Source organism: Hetaerina americana, unplaced genomic scaffold (genome assembly GCF_022747635.1).
Source record: "Hetaerina americana unplaced genomic scaffold, ioHetAmer1.1.p SCAF_5, whole genome shotgun sequence".
NCBI lineage: Eukaryota > Metazoa > Arthropoda > Insecta > Odonata > Calopterygidae > Hetaerina > Hetaerina americana.
In genome coordinates, this window is record NW_027287095.1 from 26,156,984 (window position 1) to 26,179,468 (window position 22,485).

General features: G+C 42.8%; 1 protein-coding gene across 1 annotated transcript in view; it reads right to left on the reverse strand.

The window, feature by feature from the left end:
• Positions 1-22,485, reverse strand: part of kn (EBF transcription factor knot) — a 287,569-nt gene that overhangs the window by 117,061 nt on the left and 148,023 nt on the right. The gene's annotated exons all lie outside the window — the stretch shown is intronic.

Here is a 22,485-nt window from a genome sequence, read left to right on the forward strand (position 1 = left end):
TATGCTCGATAAAACTTTAAAATGACTTGATAATTGGGTCGCATTAGCAAAAAAATTACGTTATGTGACTGCTCACTTATTCTGCGGTCACTGAGAACAAGAATTCCAATAATCTTTGGTCTAATTGGAACGCTTGCATTAATTTGCTTTCAAATAATTTGTGTTTACCTTCTCCACTCTTCCACCACCCAATTAAAAGATAACAATATATATATATATATATATATATATATACTACCTTGATCAAAAATTTCCCGGAATTTATTCAGAAAATTAAAAATACAAGTTTATTCATCTAAATCTATATTGTCCCCTTCAAAGTAATCCCCATCGACTGCAACACACTTATGCCAGCGCTTGATCCAATCCTCGAAACATTTTTTATATTCGGTTTTCGGTATGTCCATCAGTGCTTCCTGCGATTTTTCCATTACTTCCTCTCGGCTGCTAAAACGCGTTCCCCGTAATGGTTTTTTAACTCGATTGAACAGAAAGAAGTCACAGGGAGCCAAATCAGGTGAATTCGGTGGCTGTTGGATGGTATTTGTTGCATTTTTCGTCAAATAATTACGAATAATGATAGCACTGTGCGACGGTGCGTTATCATGGTGCAACATCCACGAGTTTTCTGCCCACATTTCTGGTCTCTTTCGGCGAATTGCTTCACGCAAACGTCTCATAACGCCCAAATAATACTCTTTGTTTACTGTCTGGCCTTCTGGCAAAAATTCATGATGCACTACACCGTTGTAATCCATGAAAACCGTCAGCATTGCCTTCTTTTTTGACTGAAAACGACGTGGTTTTTTTGGTCTCGGCTCATTTGGTGAACGCCATTCACTTGCCTGATGTCTGGATTGCGTGTCGTACTCATAAACCCACGTCTCGTCTCCAGTAATGATCCTTTTGATGAATGTGGGATCGGATTCAGCCTCGCAAATCATGTCTTTTGCGACGTCAACACGGTCCCTTTTTTGCATGAAATTGAGGTCTTTTGGCACCAACTTTGCTGCTACACGACGGAAACCCAAATCATTAACCACAATGTCTTGGGCGGATCCATAGGCAATGTTCAAGTCCTCCGCTATTTCTCTGATGGTTAATTTGCGGTTATTGACCAACATTTCTTTTACTTTATCAATTTTTTCACCGACTTTCGATGTCGATGGTCTGCCACTGCGTTCATCATCTTCGATTGACTCACGACCACTTCTGAACCGCTCGTGCCACTGGTAAACGACCGTTTTTTTAGAGAATCGTTGCCGAAACACTTTTCCAACATTTCCAACGTCCGTGCGCCACTAAATCCGTTTTTTACGCAAAATTTAATACAAGTTCGTTGTTGCAAATTTAAATCCATTTCTGAAATTGTAAAAAATCGCCAACACACACAGAGATAGATGTACTCTTGGCTACGTAACTTTTGCAAATGTCAAGTTATGACACTAAGATTTAAAGGGAATATCAACAACAGATGTACCAATTTAACAAAAAAAACAGAACTCAAATCGGAACGATGGGAGCGCCACACGGTGGTTATTCCGGGAACTTTTTGATCAAGGTAGTATATGAATCAGAATCAGAAGTTTCTGAAGACGACGGCCAGGCCGTCGAAACAACATATGTGAGTGTCCTTTCTATGTGTTTCTACCGTTTAAAAATCTACATCTGTGTTTTTATATATTTGAGCGTCGCCGAAGAGCGTTCCATTTCGATGATAATTATTTATATATATATATAAGGTGGGTCGCAGTAGTCCAGGGGGTAGAGAGTTGGACTACTGACCTGAGCACTCTGGGCCACCCAAGCTATGTGATTTTTCCTACCCTGATGTGTAAATTCACTCCCCGCTGGGCTTATTACTGGGTGAATTCTACGAGTACCTAATAAACCGACCTACGGGTCGATTACTGTGTTATTTTATTACTATCCCACATATTTTTGATCTCAAACAATGTTCAGCATCAATTAATTAATATACCCCATTAGCGATTTGAAAACGCCATTCCCAATGTGATTTATTATGTAATACAGTTTCACACTCTACTCCCATGAAAACAGATTTCAGCAGAAAACAGTTGACCAATTGCCACGAAGAAAAAAGATTCAATCAAAAAAACCTAAATTTCTAACAATTTAGGCCTTGTTTCTCATTCAAAACAAGACATTATGGGCATAAAAGCGTTTCTGTATAAGTTGATAAGAACGTGCTTCAATTCCTTATTTCCAAAAATATACGCGCATGCGCCGAACATAGGGGGATTGGAGGGTGAATAAGAGATCCGCGTTGGTGTCATGTCCTCGCGACAACACGTGGCGGTCATATAGCATGAAAACGGGAGGCGGCTCATTTATTCCAACCTCTTTCCTTAAGGCAGTCACACAACTTTGTCGCAAACCGTATGGGAACAAGGAAACGTGCGGGGGAGGAAGAATTATCATCATTGTGTATTTTCTTTTCTTTCCCGGATTCCCCCTCCTCCCCCGTTCAATGCGCCCGGCTTGAAAAGGCCACCCTCGCCGCGCGCGGCGTTATTTTCCCTCACCAATCCCTCACTCCTTGCAACTCCTCCCCCTCCCCGCCCATCGAATGCAACGGCGCCCAAATCACCTCCCGATAACGACGGAGGAAAGGGCGCAGGACTGCGAGCCGTGGGGGAGGGTGAGGCCTTGCGGGCGGGTGGGTGGAGCTCACAGACCGGGCGGCGCTGGGAGGGGGGACGCTCGTTGGTGTTGGTGGGAGGGGGAGTAGTTTGACTGGCGAGTGGGGCAGTGGGATGGGTGGAGGGTGGCGGGTGGGGGGGCAGGACAGAGAACCGGCGAATGGGCCCTCTCCGACGCCCGAGGCTAGGCCCCATTCATCATTCCCCGATCCCCATACCCACACGGATCCCTGCCCCACCCTTAACCCCCTCCTCTCCGTCCTTACCACACACACACATACATACTGACGCCCCCCGCCTCCTCTCTTCGCTTTCCCCCAGCACCGTCTAAATCGCCCATTCGGGCCCCCAACCATTCGATCCGGCCCCAGTCCACTCTACCCCCCCCCTCCCCCGGCCCACACGCGACCCCGGTATTCCTCTCCGTTTCCCCCTCCACTCCTACACACACACACACGATCCACACAACACCCACACCACTCTCCATCATCCTCCCCCCTCCCCCCTTCCCACGTTTAGCCTTGTGCCGACCCCTCCCCTCACTCCCACAATTCCACCTCCTCGTCCCATACTGCACTCCCACCCCTCTCCAGCGCCACGACCGCCTCTACGAACACCCCCGTCCGACCCCTAGCTCCTCGTATTCCTCAGCCTCGTTAATTCGGAATCTGACGTCCAATTTAGTCGATTAAATCGCCGCTATTCCCTTCCCTCCCTCCAAACCCGACTCCTCTCTCCTCCTCTTCCTCTCGGCCCGACACCCGGCACCAACCTTTCCCCACCACCCTCCCCTCCCCTCAAACCCCCGACCCATTTCACTCACTCCCCCCTTCTACGCCACCACCACCACCACCACCGCCGCATCGCGTCTCACCCACTTCGACTCTCACCGCCGTCTGCGTCTTTATTCCCGTTGCCGAGTCCCTCTCCTTACCGTTCGTTCCTAGATCCCTCACCGTGCAGCAAGGGATTTTGCTCCGACGAGTCAGTGGAGTGATGGACTCGGCCGGCGCATTCTCGTTCAAATATAAAAGGAAGATTCCGTATTTTCGTCGGAAATTCTCAACCGGTGAGAATTGCTGCCTCCCTCCCATTGTCTAACACGGGTCGAGGGAACCCTCCTTGCGAAAAGCGTTCCCTTATAGCATACGTTTTCAGGGACGCTTTACAAAGGGCATGGAATTGAATCTTAATATGTATGTACATTCCTTTAATAATAGAGGTGTTTTTTTAATGCTGCAATCGAAATATTGCAAATTTAATTCGCGCGTTCCAAAGAAGCTTCGGGGAATGACGAAACGGTGACTTGGGCTTAGTCACTCGTTGAAGGGTAAACGAAGATGAAAATTTCACGTTTCAAAAATCACAGAAAAAATTATTTTTACATCTTGAAACTATCGCATTGGTGATAGTTTCACGTCCTTGGTCCTCTTGAAAATGCGTTCTATAAGGCATCAAATGCACTCTTACGAGATAATGCATCAAAACATACGACACCATTATGTTCAAAACCTCTAGCTGTAACGGATCGAAAATCTTCGAAGGGTAGGCATTTTCACCTGCGAGGAGAAATAAATTAATTTCAAGTTCTTATACAGGGAATGCTGAAAAGTATGCTAAATTTAACATTGAACGCACTAAATTTAATACCACAACGCATTCTGTGATAATTAATTTTAAGAATTAGGCAACCAAAATTGTTCAAAAATACTCTCGACCATATAAATATTATTAATTGGAATTGTTATGAAGCAAAAAATATTCCTCAAGAGGAGAGAATCAGGGGGTTCCCCATCTTTCTCTTGGATCCGCTTCGTTACAGTAAAAAGTATCGATAAAGTAAACAGTATTATTTAAGTAAAATTTTTCCTCTAATATACATGTGAAATATGCTTACGAATCCGTCAATTCATTATGCATTGACATGGATAATCAATCTCATTTCAGAAACACCGCATGTGGCTCAATAAATCTATGACAGAGAGGGGTTCTTCTTTCAGTACTTCGTATTTTTAAATAACATATAACGTAATTACGCTTTTGCATGGGTATATATACATTATATATATATATATAATATATATTACACACACACACACACACACACACACACATATATATATATATATATATATATATATATATATATATATGTGTGTGTGTGTGTGTGTGTGTGTGTGCCTTCACGGAACCAGCCAAAGATGCTAAGAAAATCCTAACTGCTTAGTTCTCTTAGCTAATATTTTATAAATGAGGACATATATTTTGTCTTCCTCTCACGACAAGGATGTCATTACATTTCGTAGAACCTTCTAGTACCATTTATATTGATTTTAATTTACGTATAGCGTGAACTTCCAAGCTTCACAGCATCCCCACACACACGAACGTTCAAGTTTTCATTGCTCATCATAAGAACAGGAAAGCTTGAGAGCTCAATTACGGAATAATTACACGTTTTCCTTCAAGTCCCCTCATTCCGGTTTAAATCGACCTATTTCTAAGCTATTAAACGCAAGGTTTTCTTGCTAATGTTTACCTTTCACTTATTATCAATTGTAAAGTCAATGTTTTATTCATTTCAGCAATTTTCCTACTTGGGAGGCAAGATGAACTGAGCATAATCCGTGGAATAAACGCACTTCATTATTCAGCAAACACGATTCATAAAACTCTCCTCTTGGTTTGTCAATTATATATATATATATATATATATATATATATATATATATATATATATATATATATATATATATATATATATAAATATGTGTGTGTGTGTGTGTGTATATGTCTTCACTAAACCAGCCAAAGATGCTAAGAAAATCCTAACTGCTTAGTTCTCTTAGCTAATATTTCATAAATACCAGTCTGTTGAAAAGTACTCCACCTCAATGACTATAACGCACAATGGAAATTGAATAGTAATACTCTCCGAAACAATGGTGGCAACACCGTGTTGTGACTAATGCTCTTAATGGAGCAGAAAAGGGTAAACGAAGTGTTACAGAGAACTGTAAGAAAAACGTAATACCTTCCGGCTAAATATTTTCCTATAAATCACTTTCAACAAGTCCAGCACACTACGAGTATTGAATGGAATTTGAAAAATTTAGAACTGAATTTTGGCCACTCAAGAATATTTTAAAAGATATTTCATTTAGTTATGCCATTAATTTAAACAGTATATATTTTGAATCCAGTGCCTTTCATGAGAAATTAAGTTTTTATTATTTATATTAGTAGGTGTATATATTCTTCAGGCTGAAGAAGGTTTTGGATGAACTGGACATCTCTATATTACTAAGCCTAGGCTAGACATATGTACACAAACGAATCATTTACGCTGCAATAAGCCCTTATTGAATCCCGCCCACTATCCCTCTCATTTCATTCGGTCCAACATACCCAAAGGTGGTATCGGGACCACTTTTCGGTATGCCCAACATACCAAAATGTGAGCAGTGGATATAAGTTCAATTGAGATTTCACAATTGAGAATTGAATGAAAGTTGCCATCATTACCCCTCCCAATCAGTAAAACACGCCAAACAGGAGTCATTCAATAATAATTATTTTAACAATTGAATGAGAAAGAGGCGAGAAAATGGGCCTGCTCTCATAGCGATTCCATTCGATTGCGCCTGCGTGTGCCCCGCAATGAATAAAAAAATAACGATGTATCCTTTTACTCATCGTTGAAGAAATTCTCCGCGGAAGAAGATACCTTTTAATGGACGGCCCTTACTTTTACGCGAGCACGGGAAGATTACTTAGCCTGGCAGCTTGCTAGCAGCAGAACAGGGGGTACGTGTCCGAGAGCTCCTTAATTCACTTAAAGCGTTGAAATTGGTATGAGGCGAGTGGGAAGAAAACTGTTCGTAGGATGGGTGGAGGAGTAGGTGCGTTGGGGGATCATAGGCGAGCACAAGTGCGGCACAATAGAGGGGAGGACGGGAGAAGGGGGAGGGCGGCGCTCCTCCGCGCTCGACCCCTTCATTCCTCTTCCCTCCCGCACCTCCTCCATTCTCCCATCCGACTCGTGAGAGAGTCCTCTCCGTTCCTCCCTACTCCTTCATCTCAGCATCCCCACACACACACACACAAGCACACGACCCAGGGCTCTTATCTGGAGCACCCTTTAGCAGGGGGAAGGCGCCGCTCTCGCATTATTACCCAAACACCCTACTCTTCCTTCCTCCTTCCCCTATCCCCCTCCTCCATCACACGCCTCCATTCCTCCTCCACCCCTCTCCCCCCATTATCCTCCACCTCCATTCCGCGTGCACGACCCTCTATCCCCTCACGCCCTCTCTCCCCCCACACCCCCCGTCACTCCAACCCCCACACCGTACGACAACACAACCCCTCACGACCGCCTTCCCTCCCGAACGACAAACCCTTCCTCCTCCTCCGCCCCCTCCCACAAAACCCGTTATCGCTCCCATTTCCCAAGCCACGTGACAACGCTCCATTGAGTCGCAAGACGTCTTTATACTTCCACGCGACCTCTCACTGCCGCCCTCGCTCCAATCGCAGCAGCAGCCCGACAGTGTTTGGGGGGCGTGGGTGAAGGGGAGGGCGAGGGGAGGCTTCCCCTTTCTCCTTCCCTCACCCTCCTGCTCTCTCTCGGAGACACCCTTCCCTTACTTCTCCCCTCATTCGCCTCCAAATCCTCCTTTTCTCAGAGGCCTCGTCTATTGTCCGCCTCCTCTCTCGCTGTCCTCTTCCTCCACCCGCGTCAAACCTCCCTTTTCTACACATTGCCGCTCCCGTTTCCAAATGTATACGTCCTGTCAATCTCACTTCTATGAACAGAAACCGTGCCTTGTGGACTAGTAAACGATCAACTTAAGGATTTTATTAAACAAAATGGATCTTATTCTGGTGGTGGTCTTGACATAGTCTAACGAGCTAGGATGGTTGATGTAAGTCGGAATTGAAAAAACTCAAAAGTAAACAATGGAATAAAGTTATTCAGTCTTACCCTTTAGGTAGGTTTTTGATGAACAAATACCGAACAACGATACATTTCTTCGCCTCTGTGGAAAAAGCACATCCTGACGCCCTTCTTCAATTCCATATGCTTCCTTCTACCATTCCATTCCTTCGAATATGCCTATACTTTTCCTTTATCCGTTTCCTCATTTGTCTGACGTTTCCCTCCATTAGTCAGTCAAAACCCATAAAAACGTCATACTAATCCATGATTTTAGAATTATTGAGTGGATGCAGACCGCCGGGGTAATGAGTGGCTGTGATTGAGAATGTTTGGGATTTCGATTTTTCCGTCTTTATGATTTATAATTATGTAATTTTATCTGACGTTCGCAGTTGTAGCAAGAAATAATTAGCTCGTTTCATACGACAAGCAGAAAACTAGTAGACTCTGTGCTAATAAAATTCCTACCTTGGCGGAATGACCACTATTTATAATTTTCACCATTTTCATTACAACTCCTTTGCCTTCTTAGAGATATCTTTCTTTATCTGTTCATCGTTCATAGGTGCAACTAAATTTGAATCTCTTTCACATCCAACTTAAAGGAAAAAAAAATTCTTTTGGCAGTGTGCATGCATTTCTTCTAATATATTTTCCCTGCATCACCGGACGAAGAGCTCACTACGCGTTATTGACCATTAGAAAACGAGGAGAGTAATACATGGAATCTGCTGATCTCGGGGCATTCTGATTCAAAAGGTTATCGCCCTAATATCTTAGAACTGATATTTTTCGACCCAGGAAATGGCAAGACATTAACTGAGAACGTTAAAACTAAACTACAAAGGCAATTTTGGAGGTACTATGAAACTTCACTGAAATTGCTGCATATTCTATTCCCTGCTGGTCACATTGATTGAAAAGAAGTGGTTATATATTTTTAAATAATAACTCATAAAATTCAAAAAATGATCAGAGAGTTTAAAAAATAACTATACTAAAACGTTAAATATTATTAATGCTAAAATATAAAACTAATAATATATAAATAATACAGAGACCGTTTTTTATAACTTAATTGAAACTTAATTTAAAAACATATACTCAACTCAGTGCATTTTTACTGGTATTTTGCTCGGTATAAAACTGAATTCTTGGCGATAAAGTGCAAATGTAATTCATTAAGCACTTTAGAGAGAACATTGCATTATATCGGCGATATCAATTAAGACTACACTGAAAACAGGAAGCTATCTAATAAATCCTCATCTTCTTTTTATGTTCCACCTCATCCTTTTTTTTCAATAGTTATCGGCGCTAATACATTGACAAAGGGTCTTCTATCGTAACCCTGAGCCATAGTGCTAAATATCGAATTACTGCGAATTTTCTACTCACCAATTCGGAAAAAAACCAAAGGTCTGTACGGCAGTATTACCTGTAAAGATATATAATTATATTATTTGAGTAATGAAATGTATATAATCTGATCACGATAAATATTTCACTTGAATTATGATATTATCCTCACGAACAAATATATACTGCCGAGATATACACTTTTAACTGGTAAGCTTGGAATACACACTGGTAAAATAAGGTAAATCTACTGTTGACATTACTCATGACGACTGGGTGGCATTAATTTGTCACTGGAGCTTTTGATTCAGCCAAAAGAAAACAAAATAATTTGAATTTTATTGAGACAAGGTGTTAATTTCCGTATTCAAGTTTTAATTCCATTATATCAGGGGTCAGGGTTTTTTGCAAAGTCCGACCCGCGGAATTTAGGATGATAGCTCCGTAGTAGTAGTAGTTTTAAGGGGAGGCGACCAACAGCTAAGGTCATTTGCGCCATAGGGGATGGACAGGAAAGGATGAAGGGTGGAGAGAAACCCGGCGTCGGCATTAGCCTGCTCTTTACGAAAGGCGCCAAGGGGTCCGCAGTTTAACGTCCCATCCGACGGACGGCGTACTCACTCAAAGTGCCCTCCACAAAGCACCTCAAGTAGGGATCGAGATACCTCTGAAAAATATTCAACACCGCCGGGATTTGAACCCGCGCCCTCAGGGTGGGAAGCCAGTACGTTAGCCCCCGCACCATCTCGATCCCCGATAGCTCCGTAGTTTACACTATGTACAACGGAAGTGAGTCACTAGTTACAGGAGTACCTCTCGCTGGCAAAGGACGGCTCGATTGTTGGCTCATAGACACTTACTTCATAGACTCAAAATGTTTAATAACTTCAATATTATTCTCGTATATTCCGAATAATCATCTTCAAATCTCGTGATAATTATGCAACAGAAAAAAAGACTTGGTTTTAAAATTTGACTTGATGACAAAGAAAAGCTATGCACCGCAAAATAAATGATAATGAATTTGAAAAAAAACTTTGATTAGTTAGAAAATTATAAAAATTAATTAAGAGAGGAAAAGTAAATCATCACAAATAATGATATGGAATTACGTAGTGGAATATGAACAATATATCCGAAGAAAGTAACTTTTTGATATCATGCAAAAACTCAAATAGGATTTAATTGAAAAAATAAAATAAAAAGCATTAGAATGGTTTGGATACCCATTCCGTCATGCAGAAAGAAGTCTAAAAAATTTACCACGCTAAATCCAGTACTCTTAAAGCATTAACATTTCACGTAATTTTACTGCGTATGCCGAACACCTAAAACCTACCAACACATTATATCGCATTTGGGAAGTAAATTTGCACAAACAATATGTTCACAGACTTGAAAGGAAAACACTTTTCACCCACTTAAAACTTGAAAAGAAAATGAAATTAAATATTAAGTGCAATAGGATGGCATTCGGATAAATTTATATTTTCGACGGTTTGATTTATTATAATTTTAAATCTCAAATTATCTTTAGATTGAATCTTCTGACTCCGGATGAGAAAAAACTCGCTTCTCAAATGCATAATACCCGCAGCAAGTGAGAGACCATGAATCAAACAAGAAACCCCACCGCAAAAGATCGGTTATGCGCAGACAGCATTAAAAAACATTTCCCCCTTTTTCTGTGGAGAATTGATGAATGAATGCGCGCGAGATTATTCAGATGGGGACTCTGCCCCCCCCCCCCAACCCCCCGCTCGAAAAAGGTATCGCGGGAGAGTGAGGGCGAAAAAAAGAGGGGAAAAAGAGAGGAGGGCGGCGAGAGGAAGCGAGGAAGTTGCGGAGTTATTTTGGGTTTGAAGCCGGTAAGAAAAAGAGACTGAATTCTTCCTCCTAGAAGCAGTCTCCTGGGCTCAGGTGAGGTTCTTTGAAAGAGAGAGGGGGCGGGGGGAAATGAGGTAAGGGTTAGAGGAGGATAGTTCTGGCAGGGAGGAGGGGAGATGTGTTGGAGATCGGAGCCGGGCAGGGGAGAGGGTGGGAGGCAAGCCGGGCGCGGGAGAGCGGCAAGGACGGCGGAGGGATGGGTGGAGAGAAACTCGCATCCACCGATGGCTTTTCGAATGCAGATCGCCAGAATGGTAAACAGTGTATCTTTCCCCGGCACCTCTGCCCCGCCCCGCACGAAACCCTCCCCCTTGGCGCGGAACTCTCCCGATACACGCTCCCCCACCTCTTCACCGTACTACCCACAACAACACTCTCCCTCCCCCACGTACCCTCTCACTCCCTCCGTCGCCACCCCCTCACTCACTCCCCCATTCGAATGAAGCAATCGTATCTTCCTCTCCCACTTCTTTTTTTCTTCCCCCCTCTCCCTCCTCTTCTCCCTCCTCGTCTCACTCCGTCTCTGCCCTTCCTCCAACCTCTTTCCAACTCCACCCCTCCCCTGTTTCTCCCCCTACACCAATTCCACTGCCCGTTCTTCCGACGATTCAACTCCCTCCCCGCACCTACCATTCTCCATATCCCCCATTTTCCTTCGCTCCCAACCCTCGTTCCCCTTCTATTTCCGCAGTAACTCACCCCTGCTCTTTCCCTCTCCCACCCCTCACTGCACCCTCCGCCCCCCTGCTCCTAGCACACCGCCTCATACATAATGGATGGCGGGACTTGGACTGCTACCCTGTCCCTCTCTTTCCCTCCCTATGTTACCCCTCTCCGCCCCCCTCACCATCTCCCTCGATCCCCCTCTCGCGTCTCTGCCTCTCTCTCTCTCTCTCTCTATTCCTCCTCTCTATCTCTCCCCCTCCTCCATACATCTCTTCCGTCTCGCACTCCATCTTCTGCTCGTCCCTCTTTTTACCCTCCCTCCTGCCTCCCTCCACGCCTCCCAAATGCACTCCCCACGAGCACATTCCACGGCGCTTTTTTTTACCAGCGCGCAATGCCGAAGGAATAAAAGGCATAAAAAGGGTGGTAACCCTCGCCTCTTTCTTGTCCTCCAACTTCGTTGTCCCCCCGCTACGCCTATCCCTATACCCTTCTCGCTCGGCTATCACCGAATCTATCAATTCCCAGCATCTCGCTCGACCTCTCTCTCTCTCTTCATCCGAGAACACTTCCTCCTTAATTTAAATATCTTCGGATTCTCTCTCCAAACTCATTCGCAAACCTGATTTCTTTATTTCTCTCTAACCCTGTTCCTCCCGCTTCCAGCTTTTGTTTCCGGCTCTTTTGTAACCGCCTGTTATCTACACCAATCTCACCATAAAATCCCGCTTATTGAAAAAGACCCTAAGGCAGCGGAGGGTACACCTCAGAGTAGCATCATCCCCATTTCCCCCCGCCAGCCCTTACTCCTCTCTTCGGGCATAAATCACCTTCGATTTCAATCTAGAGTAAACTATCCGATTCCGAATATCTCCCATTCCCCTGGTTTACTAGGTATCCCTATTTTGGGTTGACGCAGGGGTTAATTCACTAGCATTTGAAAAAAAAGACAGGAGGATGGAACACCAGCCTCTGATCTTGAGTTGGAGATTGGGCGGCACGTGTATGTGTTTCTATTCGTTCCGAGTCGAAATGCTTTTTGCATCCGACCTTTTCGACTGGGGTAGATTTGGAAACGTATGTCTGTGCGCTAACGCCCTCCGCCATGTCGATAGGCTGCGGATGAATGGCCGAATAATCATCTTTATTTGTATCGTTGCTTTCCAAATGTGGTTATGCCTGCCCTGGCAGAAACATCTGGTGAAGATCTTAGTGACAATATACGGTTCCTTTCACTTTCTTCGACGATGAAAAACACACTGAACTTAGAACATACATTTTCCTTTAGTAGGAACATCGTATCTGTCGCCATGAGAAGCTTCATGATTCGAACATCCTGTAATTTTAACGCAAGAAGACATTGCAAGAACTGTAAAGCTGTTAAAAGAGTTGACCAAGTAAACTTAGTCTTGGAAAGAATTTTTCATCCCTGAGATATGTTTTTGCTTGGTTAAAATATTTTTCTCATTACACTAACTATATAGTTTATACATTTTAAGCATTTAGTAGAGTTATCTTTGGTTATCTCCAAACGGTACTTGAAACAGAAATAAACATTGATTTAATTTGATTAAAAATCCTATGACTGTCCTAATCCTATTTTCAGTGCAGTCCCGATCATTTCGATTTGGTCAGTAAATGGTTGAAATCCACCATTGTCAGCGTAGCTGAAACTGGGTTAATGAGATGATAGAATTAATGATGCACAGTTGCAACAGAGAAGGCTCTAATGCATGGAAATTACAAATTTTTCAGCAATTATGCAGCAGTGTCGTCGGCCCATTTTAAAATGGTATGAAAGAAAACAGCAGCGACTCGAAAGTTGATGAAATCATTTCTTTCAACTCGCGTCGGGCATAAATTCATCATAAATGCCGTTTGGATTCCATCTTAAAATTCAGTGCCACGCGACTCCTACTAAGGAGACAATCCCCGAGGCAAACACGGAAAAAAGGTCCAGAGAGATACCCAAGATGTTTGAAATGAAAAAAAATCTTGTTTTTCTATTCTCCTATTATACTTCCGGCTACCGTCATATCGAGAATACGAAAGGGTAGTGTCATGGACTTGAGTTTTCTCTCTTCATACGTAATGTTTGTTAGCTGATTTCCTTTGAAAGCGAGAGAGAGAGAGAGAATTCGTTTGTAAGGCGTAGGGCACAGTTCGTTAGCCGAGAGGTATGATGTTCCCCTCCTCTCGGCCAAACCATCTCTCTCTCTCTCTCAAACACACTCGATTTGCAGCACCGGAGGAAGGGGAGTCTTCTGTGTGGGAGAGTAAGAGTGTGTGTGGGTGTATGTGTGCATGTAGTGGCGGCAGGGTGCGCTTATCAGCTGCCCAGACAATGAATGGGATTCGGGGAGTGTTTTCTCTCTTACTCCCTCGTTCACAGGTTGAGATCGAGGGCTGGGAGAGGGAGGATGGAAGCGAGGGAGAGAGTCGCAGAAACACAGAGCGCAGGGCATGCAAGAGCTTGGGAGGGCAGACGCGAAGAGAAATTGTGGACGGAAGGTGGAATTTGGGTAAACCCCATATCGGGAAGTTATTATTGTGATATTCGCACATTGAAGAAACGGAATGATCGCTAAATGGAATAAAACATCAACATTTTAGCAGAAGGAAACCAGTAGTTGGCTTATTTAATACTACATATAAAGGTTATGAAACTAATAATTCCTCCGCGATGAAAATCATAATCTTGAAAATATTTATCCACATCCATGCAATAGGGAAACCAGAATACATACATTTTTGAAATAAAAAGCATAATTCCTACTTTCAGGAACTAGGGAAACGGCAGTTAATATTTGAAAACACTTTCCGAAGATTTCTTGCATAATCAGCCCAGATATTGTCAGAAATTCTCTCAAGAGTCGTTTGTTTTTTCTTTCCCGACTGTCAAATGAAATAGATTGACAGTGAGAAGTTCAGCAGTGAAATAAGAAATTAGAGGTATTGGTATCAATATGTATATATATATGTATAATATATATATAAATAAATAAATATATATATATATATATATATATATATATATATATATATATAGATATATATATATATATATATCGGAAAACATTAGGAAGACGAACGAATGTAGTTTAAATCGCTTGTAAGTGAGGCTCCCTAATCGCATTTGTCAGTCTAGGGAAGAGTAGAAAAAATTGGATAACAGTGGCCTTATACATATCAAGGAATACATGAATGCTTCCAGCAAAAGCCATTCTGGTATGAGACTCTTCACGAACAACTTATGCTGCCTTTTGATGCCCGTCAGCGAGAGGTTAAGATTAGTGGGAGAATAAATTTCATTCGTTCAGAGAAATTATATTTAACTCTGAGTAGCACAATGGCATTAGTGAAATTTCATTGTGGATAATGAGGCGATTTTCCCAATGGCCACGAGACTAGTGGTAGGTGGTTAACCGGAAAATTCGAATGTCACCGTCTCAAGTCTCGACTCGGTGCTGTATTTACCTTAGGATAAGTTAAGAGATAGTTATTATTCAGATTACTTAGTATGATTTTATCCTTTGGAGTACCAAAACTGATTTCTGCTAGGATAATGATCAATGAACACATCCACGCATACACACCACGCCTTAGACACCACTGAAACAATTTTTACCATTGCATAAATTTTGGATGTAAATATGGAGAAACATTGAGTGACGTTGAGAAATGGCTTGGCTGAAGAACGACTCTTTCGTTGTCTTGTTCCTCAACTCGGAGTGGGGATGGAGGGAGGGTGAAGCGCAGGAGGGTAAGCGGAGCAAGGATGGATGGACGGCAAAGCGTTGAAGGAGACGGGGGCGAGGGGGGAGTGGAGCGGGAGGAATGCGAAAAGGGCAGCGGAGTTTGTGTGTGCGAGAGAGAGCGGCCACCATGGGGACCACATCCCCAACATCGAAATCGATTGACTGTTGAGATGGTCGCATTTCGTCAGAGCACGTGCCTCCTCCGGCTAAGGTGCCCGAAATGCGGGAGCAGGAACAGTGGGAGGAGATGGGAAGATGAGGACAATAATAATAGCGTCGATCAAGAAGTTTTCTGAAGAATATTTCTTTGTTGCGTTCTTCGCAATAATTCCAAAACTAGAGTATTATTTGCAGTCAAAGTTTACTTACTTCACGAGCGTCTTTAATGTTACCAGAGTAGATCGTAGGGGTCGTATTTTCATGGAGAGACTTCGTAAAGTTAGCTAACTAGTATAACATCTTTATACTCTACTCGTATGATAATATCTTCGTTAGTTTCAGTTATGCTTCAAATTCTGAACGAAATTGATCCCAATCACTCCAAATACTAATTAGAAATGTCTGTTGTTAGACGTAATATAACCACTTCAAATTCTTTTGTTTACATTTAGACTTAAAGACATTCTAATAATTTAAGCATAAGTAATTACTGATATTGGAGGAATCATCATTTATTAATTATTTTTATTATTGAATTCATGGCGTGGAAGTATTATCTAAAGATATAATCCTATGCTCTTCGAGCAAAATATACAAATCGAATTCCCAATATGGAAGTGTCCCCTGTTTTCTCTTGGTGATGGTTAATTGAATGTAATAAGGATTTGATATTTATTTTTAAATCAATTCTAATGCTATGAAAACCACATAGGCCATGTCATAATTTAAAAATATTATTAAAAAAGTATTAGGTTCAGCATTACATTAATTATGTAAGCAGTTTCCATCAGGCATCAATGCAGGTGAAATTTACAAAATAATACGAAAGACTTACTAATAATTACTTGTTACTAATGCCAATGTATACATATTCTCGCTATCTAGAAACGATTGGTAATTGCGTTCCAATTTTTTTTAGGTTTTTTAAGGAAAACTGGTATAAAAATATAAGATCTTCAGTGCATAGGAGAGGAACTGAAGGCAGATATTGAGTTATTAAGGCAGATATCAGGGCTAAAAAAAACTGCTGGATACGATACTGTTTGAGTCGTTACCTGTTGAAACGTTTCCCTCGCAGATACAAATGAAAACACTGATTTTCCACAAATTACATTATTTTTGATTTTCTACTTCCCCGATCATGGCTTCACTATTGTGTGGTGTCATCACGATCTGAATTAAAATTATAAATTTATGGATTTGCAGTAATTTCATTGGTCTGTAAGAAATACAGGACATTCAACAATGGAGAAATCCTTGGATGTGGATGCATGTAATTTCACACTGGAAAAATCGTCCACCTAGTTCGGAATTCGAGCTCCGCATTCTTCGATTCAAAGGAACTAGGGATGTAGTTTCGAATCCCGGTCCATGCTCATGGCTTTTCCACTGACTTGCCTTGTGAGATAGGAGCCTCGGAAGAAGCACACAATAGTGTGGAGGAAACTCCACAGCCATTATGGTCGGAATTAAAGAAATCTTAGGTGTTCACCACGGACTATAATACTGAAAGACAAAACGAATGCAAACATGGAAGCATTACACAGAAACAACTGTATTGAACATATGGGTCGTAACATGTACCTTCGGATAAGCAGACGAATAAAAATAGAAATAAATTGAGTAGTTTCAGGCGTTATGAGGTGGAAATTGAGCATAACGAATAACTGATAGTAGCAATTTTCCACTGGGTAATTTTTTTTTGCAACCCGGTCGTAAAATAAATTTTAACTAACGGAAAAGTACTAATATCAGTTATTCAAAAATAGAAACGTTCGAAACTTGGTTCCGAAGGAGGATGCAGAGGGTAAAATGGATAGATAAACGAAGAAAGAGGAAGTACGTATAGAGATTTGCAGAAGAGGAAAATGCAATATGGACGTTCATGAGAAAAGGAAGAACCAGAATGTTTGGCCACTTTGAAAGATAGCGAATTTCCGACGGACATAGAAAAAGGGGAATATACTGACAAAAGGAAAACCAAGGGACAAGAACTTAGGACAAATGAAGGGGAATGTAAGAGGGAAAGGACTTCAGGGAGTAAAACAACTTCCATTTGATAGGGAATAAGGAAAGGGTAGAGTCAATCAATCTCCGGCTCAATAGACCAATGAATTTCTTTTGCGATGTGATATTGGCTAAGGAATTATCAATATAATGTTGATGGTTAAGGTAAAAGGACTACAATAATGCCAATCCAAATGTGTAACTATCTCTTACAAGGATATCTATGATACTGGAGGCAAACATTGCCCTTTTCTATCACTATTCAGAAACTATCATGCAATGAATAGTTTTGATGCAGTATGGAGCCTTCTCAGTCCGGTGGGTAAAACTCAAATCGACTAAACGAAAATCAAACATTTCCCATCTATACAATTTTCTTTTGGGATTTCTTGTGTGCTCTTGCAGTAAGACTGCCCTCAACCGTCAAAACAACTTAAATAGGCTTAAATTATTATTCATGAGCTATGGGTTTTTATAGATAATAAGATATTTGAATTGTGTAAAGCGCTGCTGTGGAAAGATGAGCAAAGCAGGCGTAAAATCATAAATTCGTAGCAACCTGACTTCTTGGCTACATGTTGTCACTGATTCTATCTGCTAATCTTGGAGCCACCAATAAGATATGAGTGTTTGAACTTGTGATGAGGAAAGTAACCTGAATCAAGAGGTTACTTGAACTGATGGGATGAAAGTCTAAAATTTAAAACTCATGCAAAATTGGCGATACAAGTAACTCCGAAAACCTGGGAAGTTCAGATATCTATTTATGGTCTGCACCAGAGAATAAACGAAAGACTTAACACCTTTTCAAACATGAATGAATATGAGTTTGTATTAAAGCTCTGATATCGATGATAACTCCATTTCTTTCCAAATAACCATGAAACAATTACTCAATACGGAGCGCGGTCGCATACGAGGAAAACGATACGAAACAACACCTACTATGTACAATGGTCTATTCTCTCAATCAGAAACTAAAAAGATCAAACATAGACAAACATTAATCATCTTGATGCCACCTATGATCAGTTCCCGGGGACAAATGAGTCCAATTCAAAGCATCACCTTGTTAGGTGGGGAGAATTACCAAAAGGGAAAGGAGTAAATAGAGTTACGCCAACGGAGAAAGGTGAGTATTAGACACTAGGTTTTTATGCATGGGACTCGAAGGCGATGCGAAGGGGTGGAGGCCAAGGATGGGAGGAGGACCCCAGAGGAACATTCGGGGTGAAGGAGGAGAGAGAGAGAGAGAGGGATGACGTCGTCTGACTCAATGAAAGTACTTCTCCCCTACCCCCACCCTCCCCCTTTTGCCTCCAACCCACCCACCCCTCCACACAGAGCATCAATCTAATCACGAGGCCTCGGCCCCGTCTACTGCCGCTACTCCCTTTTCGTCCGCCCCCAATCCCCCATGCCCCGCAGCCCCAGGGGCAGCGGCAGATGGAAGGCGGTGGATCGGAATCGGTGTGCGGTGTTGAGTTGGCCGGGAGGGAGGGCGGCCGAACCCCCGAAGGGGGCGAGTCGGTTCGGCCGGCGATGGCCCTCTCCCTACCCCCCACACACTCCCTCCCACCCCCTTGAGAGGCCCCTGGCGAAGGAGGGGCGGTGGGAATGGGTCCGCCCGTAGCCGCATTGCCCTCTGGGATTGCATTCCGCATAGCCAAGGCGAGCCGAACTCCTTGTGACGCCGCCCGCCGTCTGTACGTACGTATCTCCCTCGCTCATCAACAAACGGTTGCCGAACTGTGTACTCGCGATATCACCGCTTGCATCTCCGAAATGTTACTGCCACTTCGTGTCTCTCCTGTCCGAAGAGTCGAGGAGGGGAGCCGCGTTTAGGGACGCTGTTGACCTTTCGAGATTTTGGCCGCTTTGCGTGAAGCTTGGTTGAATTCGAGTGAGGGTGGCGTTGAATGGGGGAGAGGCATCTTAATTTCCAAGTGTCAACAGTGACTCATCGGGGCACTACGATATATTTTACCCGAAATCCGTATTCTGGTGTCTCCGAGAACTATGCTTGGGTGTGATGCATAGGGATTTGAATAGAACGTCAGGCTTCCTTAATACATTATGCTAAGGCAAAACTACTTTCACTCTCGTAAAGCCAAAGTCAATTAAGATTGAAGTAGTAGTAGTAGTTTTGAGGGGAGGCGACCGACAGCTAAGGTCATTTGCGCCATAGGGGAAGGACAGGAAAGGATGAAGGGTGGAGAGAAACCCGGCGTCGGCATTAGCCTACTCTTTACGAAAGGCGCCAAGGGGTCCGCGGCTTAACGTCCCATCCGACGGACGGCGTACTCACTCAAAATGCCCTCCACGAAGCACCTCAAGTAGGGATCGAGATACCTCTGAAAAATATTTAACACCGCCGGGATTTGAACCCGCGCCCTCAGGGTGGGAAGCCAGTACGTTAGCCCCCGCACCATCTCGATCCCCAAGATTGAAGTAGTGGTGCATAAAAGTTTTTCTGTAATACTAAAAATTTTTGTTTCGGTTTAGTTACTTCAATGGAAAAGGTTTTTTATAAATTAGATCATGAATATGAAACAAATATAAAATACCAGCAGCCGAGGATTGCGTAGTTTAGAATTTAAATATAAAGTAAGCCACGGATGAGTGATTTTCTGTCAATTGACTTTTTCCATTTCCGTGAAAAAGGTATTGTATGTTTTCACAGTCACAAGTGTGGACCAAGCTAGCGGAAATTCCAAAATATTTGGCGGCATCTTTTCATGTTGTATGGCATGCAAGTAGAGAAAAATTCTACACTTAAAGAATATGTAAATTCTATGTGTTGAGGCAGGTTTGTTTTGGTACATTAACTATTTACCAAACAAAGATATTAAATTATCATAGATCTGATTTAATTATCGCAGTAACTATTCGCACACCGTTTGACGAAAAGTTCGAGGGGCCATCTTCATGGTCTATTTACGTGATGTGTTTTACAGAATTCAGGGCATTCAAATTGTGATGTGATCCCAGAAGTCATATTACAATTGGGTCGTTGCCAAAAAGTAACAACAAACTCTCTAAATGGCTTGGATGGCACAAAAAATGACTCTGGTAGTAGGAAAAGTTTTATTTTAGCACTTATTTGTTATATATACACCAATCGGCGTGTATACAGAGAGAAAGGTGATTTTTCTTAATGTATTCATTGGATTTCAAGAGTTTATCTAAATATTCAATCAGAATCAGCAAAATACAAATGTTGATGCAAACTAACATTCAAATTTTATTGTTAAAATGTTAACCCTTCAGATATTCATCGCACGCTATGTGAAGTTAACGAGAATCCCAGATAAATAACCCCCTCCCCCAACTAGACAATAAGACAATACACCTGCCGGAAGATGTGCCCACTGTCGACCTTGCGCGACAGGACGATGACTGACAGTCGAAATAAAAGACAACAGAGAACGGGGCGTAATTCGATTCATTCCCGTTCACGGACGACATGCAGCGCACGACCCCGAGGCAGGAGGATGTAGATTGAAGGGGGAAGAAGTGCGAATACAACTGAAGTGGATGAGAACAAACTGGGGGCTTTAAAAATAAAATAGAAAGAGGGACGGGCCGGCCGCTCGCCGGAGCGGCTGTTTAACGGGACACTGAATCTCAAGCACTCTGCTAACAATGGCTCTCTTCCTCCCCCCTCCCCCGCACGACACTCCCCCCTGCCACGGGACGATCAGCCGTCGCTCAATGACGGCGGACTCCGATTGCATTCGCGCCCACCGCCATCACTCCACGGGAACGCGTCTGTCCCGTCCCTCGACCGCTCCCTCCGCTCCCCCCCTCTTGGCGCACTCCGGCTTCCCCGCCCACGCTCCTTTCGACCAATTGGGCGCGCGCTCCTCGACTCGCCGTGCATTGCCGCTAGGTTAACTCCACCACTTTCCCAGCAACGGTAGCAGGAGTAGTCGTAGTAATTTAGGCAGACGACCCAACTTTTTTTGCACCATTGGGAACGGATTGGCGTTTCGAGGGCAGGGAGGGTGGGATTCAGGTGTTCGTGGGGGAGGATAGGAAGCGGAAACCCGGCGTCGAATCTTAACGAAGGGAAGGGTCAATGTTTTGCCGATCCGTCGGACGGACGAGGTCCTGCACTTGAAGACTTCTCCTGATGCCCCCAAGTGTGAGAAACCCCAGAATTGTACAACACCGGGAATGGAACTGTGACTACGGACATGGGAAGCCGGGATAATTACCACCACAACCAATATATCCGCACCAATTTTCGTTTCGGGCAGTTAAATTTGCATTAAGATAATCTCTCTTCAACTTGGATATTTGCAAAGTCGCAAATTAAAGTTCCAACGGATCCACGTATCTTTCTGTCCATTTTAGTAATACGAGAATATTGATGGAATATGATACAAGGTTGAGTAAGAAACTATGAATCCTAGGCACCCATTCCGTGAGAGAATAAGAGATCATTAGCGAGCGTCGACCGAATTTTCCTTTAAGTCAGTTCAGGGAGATGTGCTAGGGGGATGGATGGTTTTAAGGGGCGCCTAAGGCATCCCCTACTTATTGAGCTTCTGAGCATTCAATAACATTAACCTTTCAAGGTGCAGTGAATACTTATTTTAAAACAAAATATATAACTATCTTTAGATAGATGTGCTAATTGCATCCGTCAACCGTTGGGGTAATTGATTAAAGTTTATACATGATAGAAATCTATAATTGGTATAAACGATGAAAAATAGTCTATAAAACCTCGTGATAAGTCTACCAGTGTTTATTTAATCGCTGTAGAACCAATTGCAATACTAAAAACCCACACTTTTTACTATTTATTAAAAATATTACCGTTTTCTGATTAAAATAATAATCAAACTCGCAAATAGTTGATACAAGCCGTTGAACGATATATTTGCATTGAAAAATTAGCCCTCCCCTTTCGACTAAGCCTGGGTACCTATGTGAGGGGTGAGAGCAGTATTTTGCAGACCTAGCGAGCATAGTGTGATGTAAAAACGGGACGTTTTCATTACGCCGTTCAAGTAAGCGCACGCATTACCTTAAG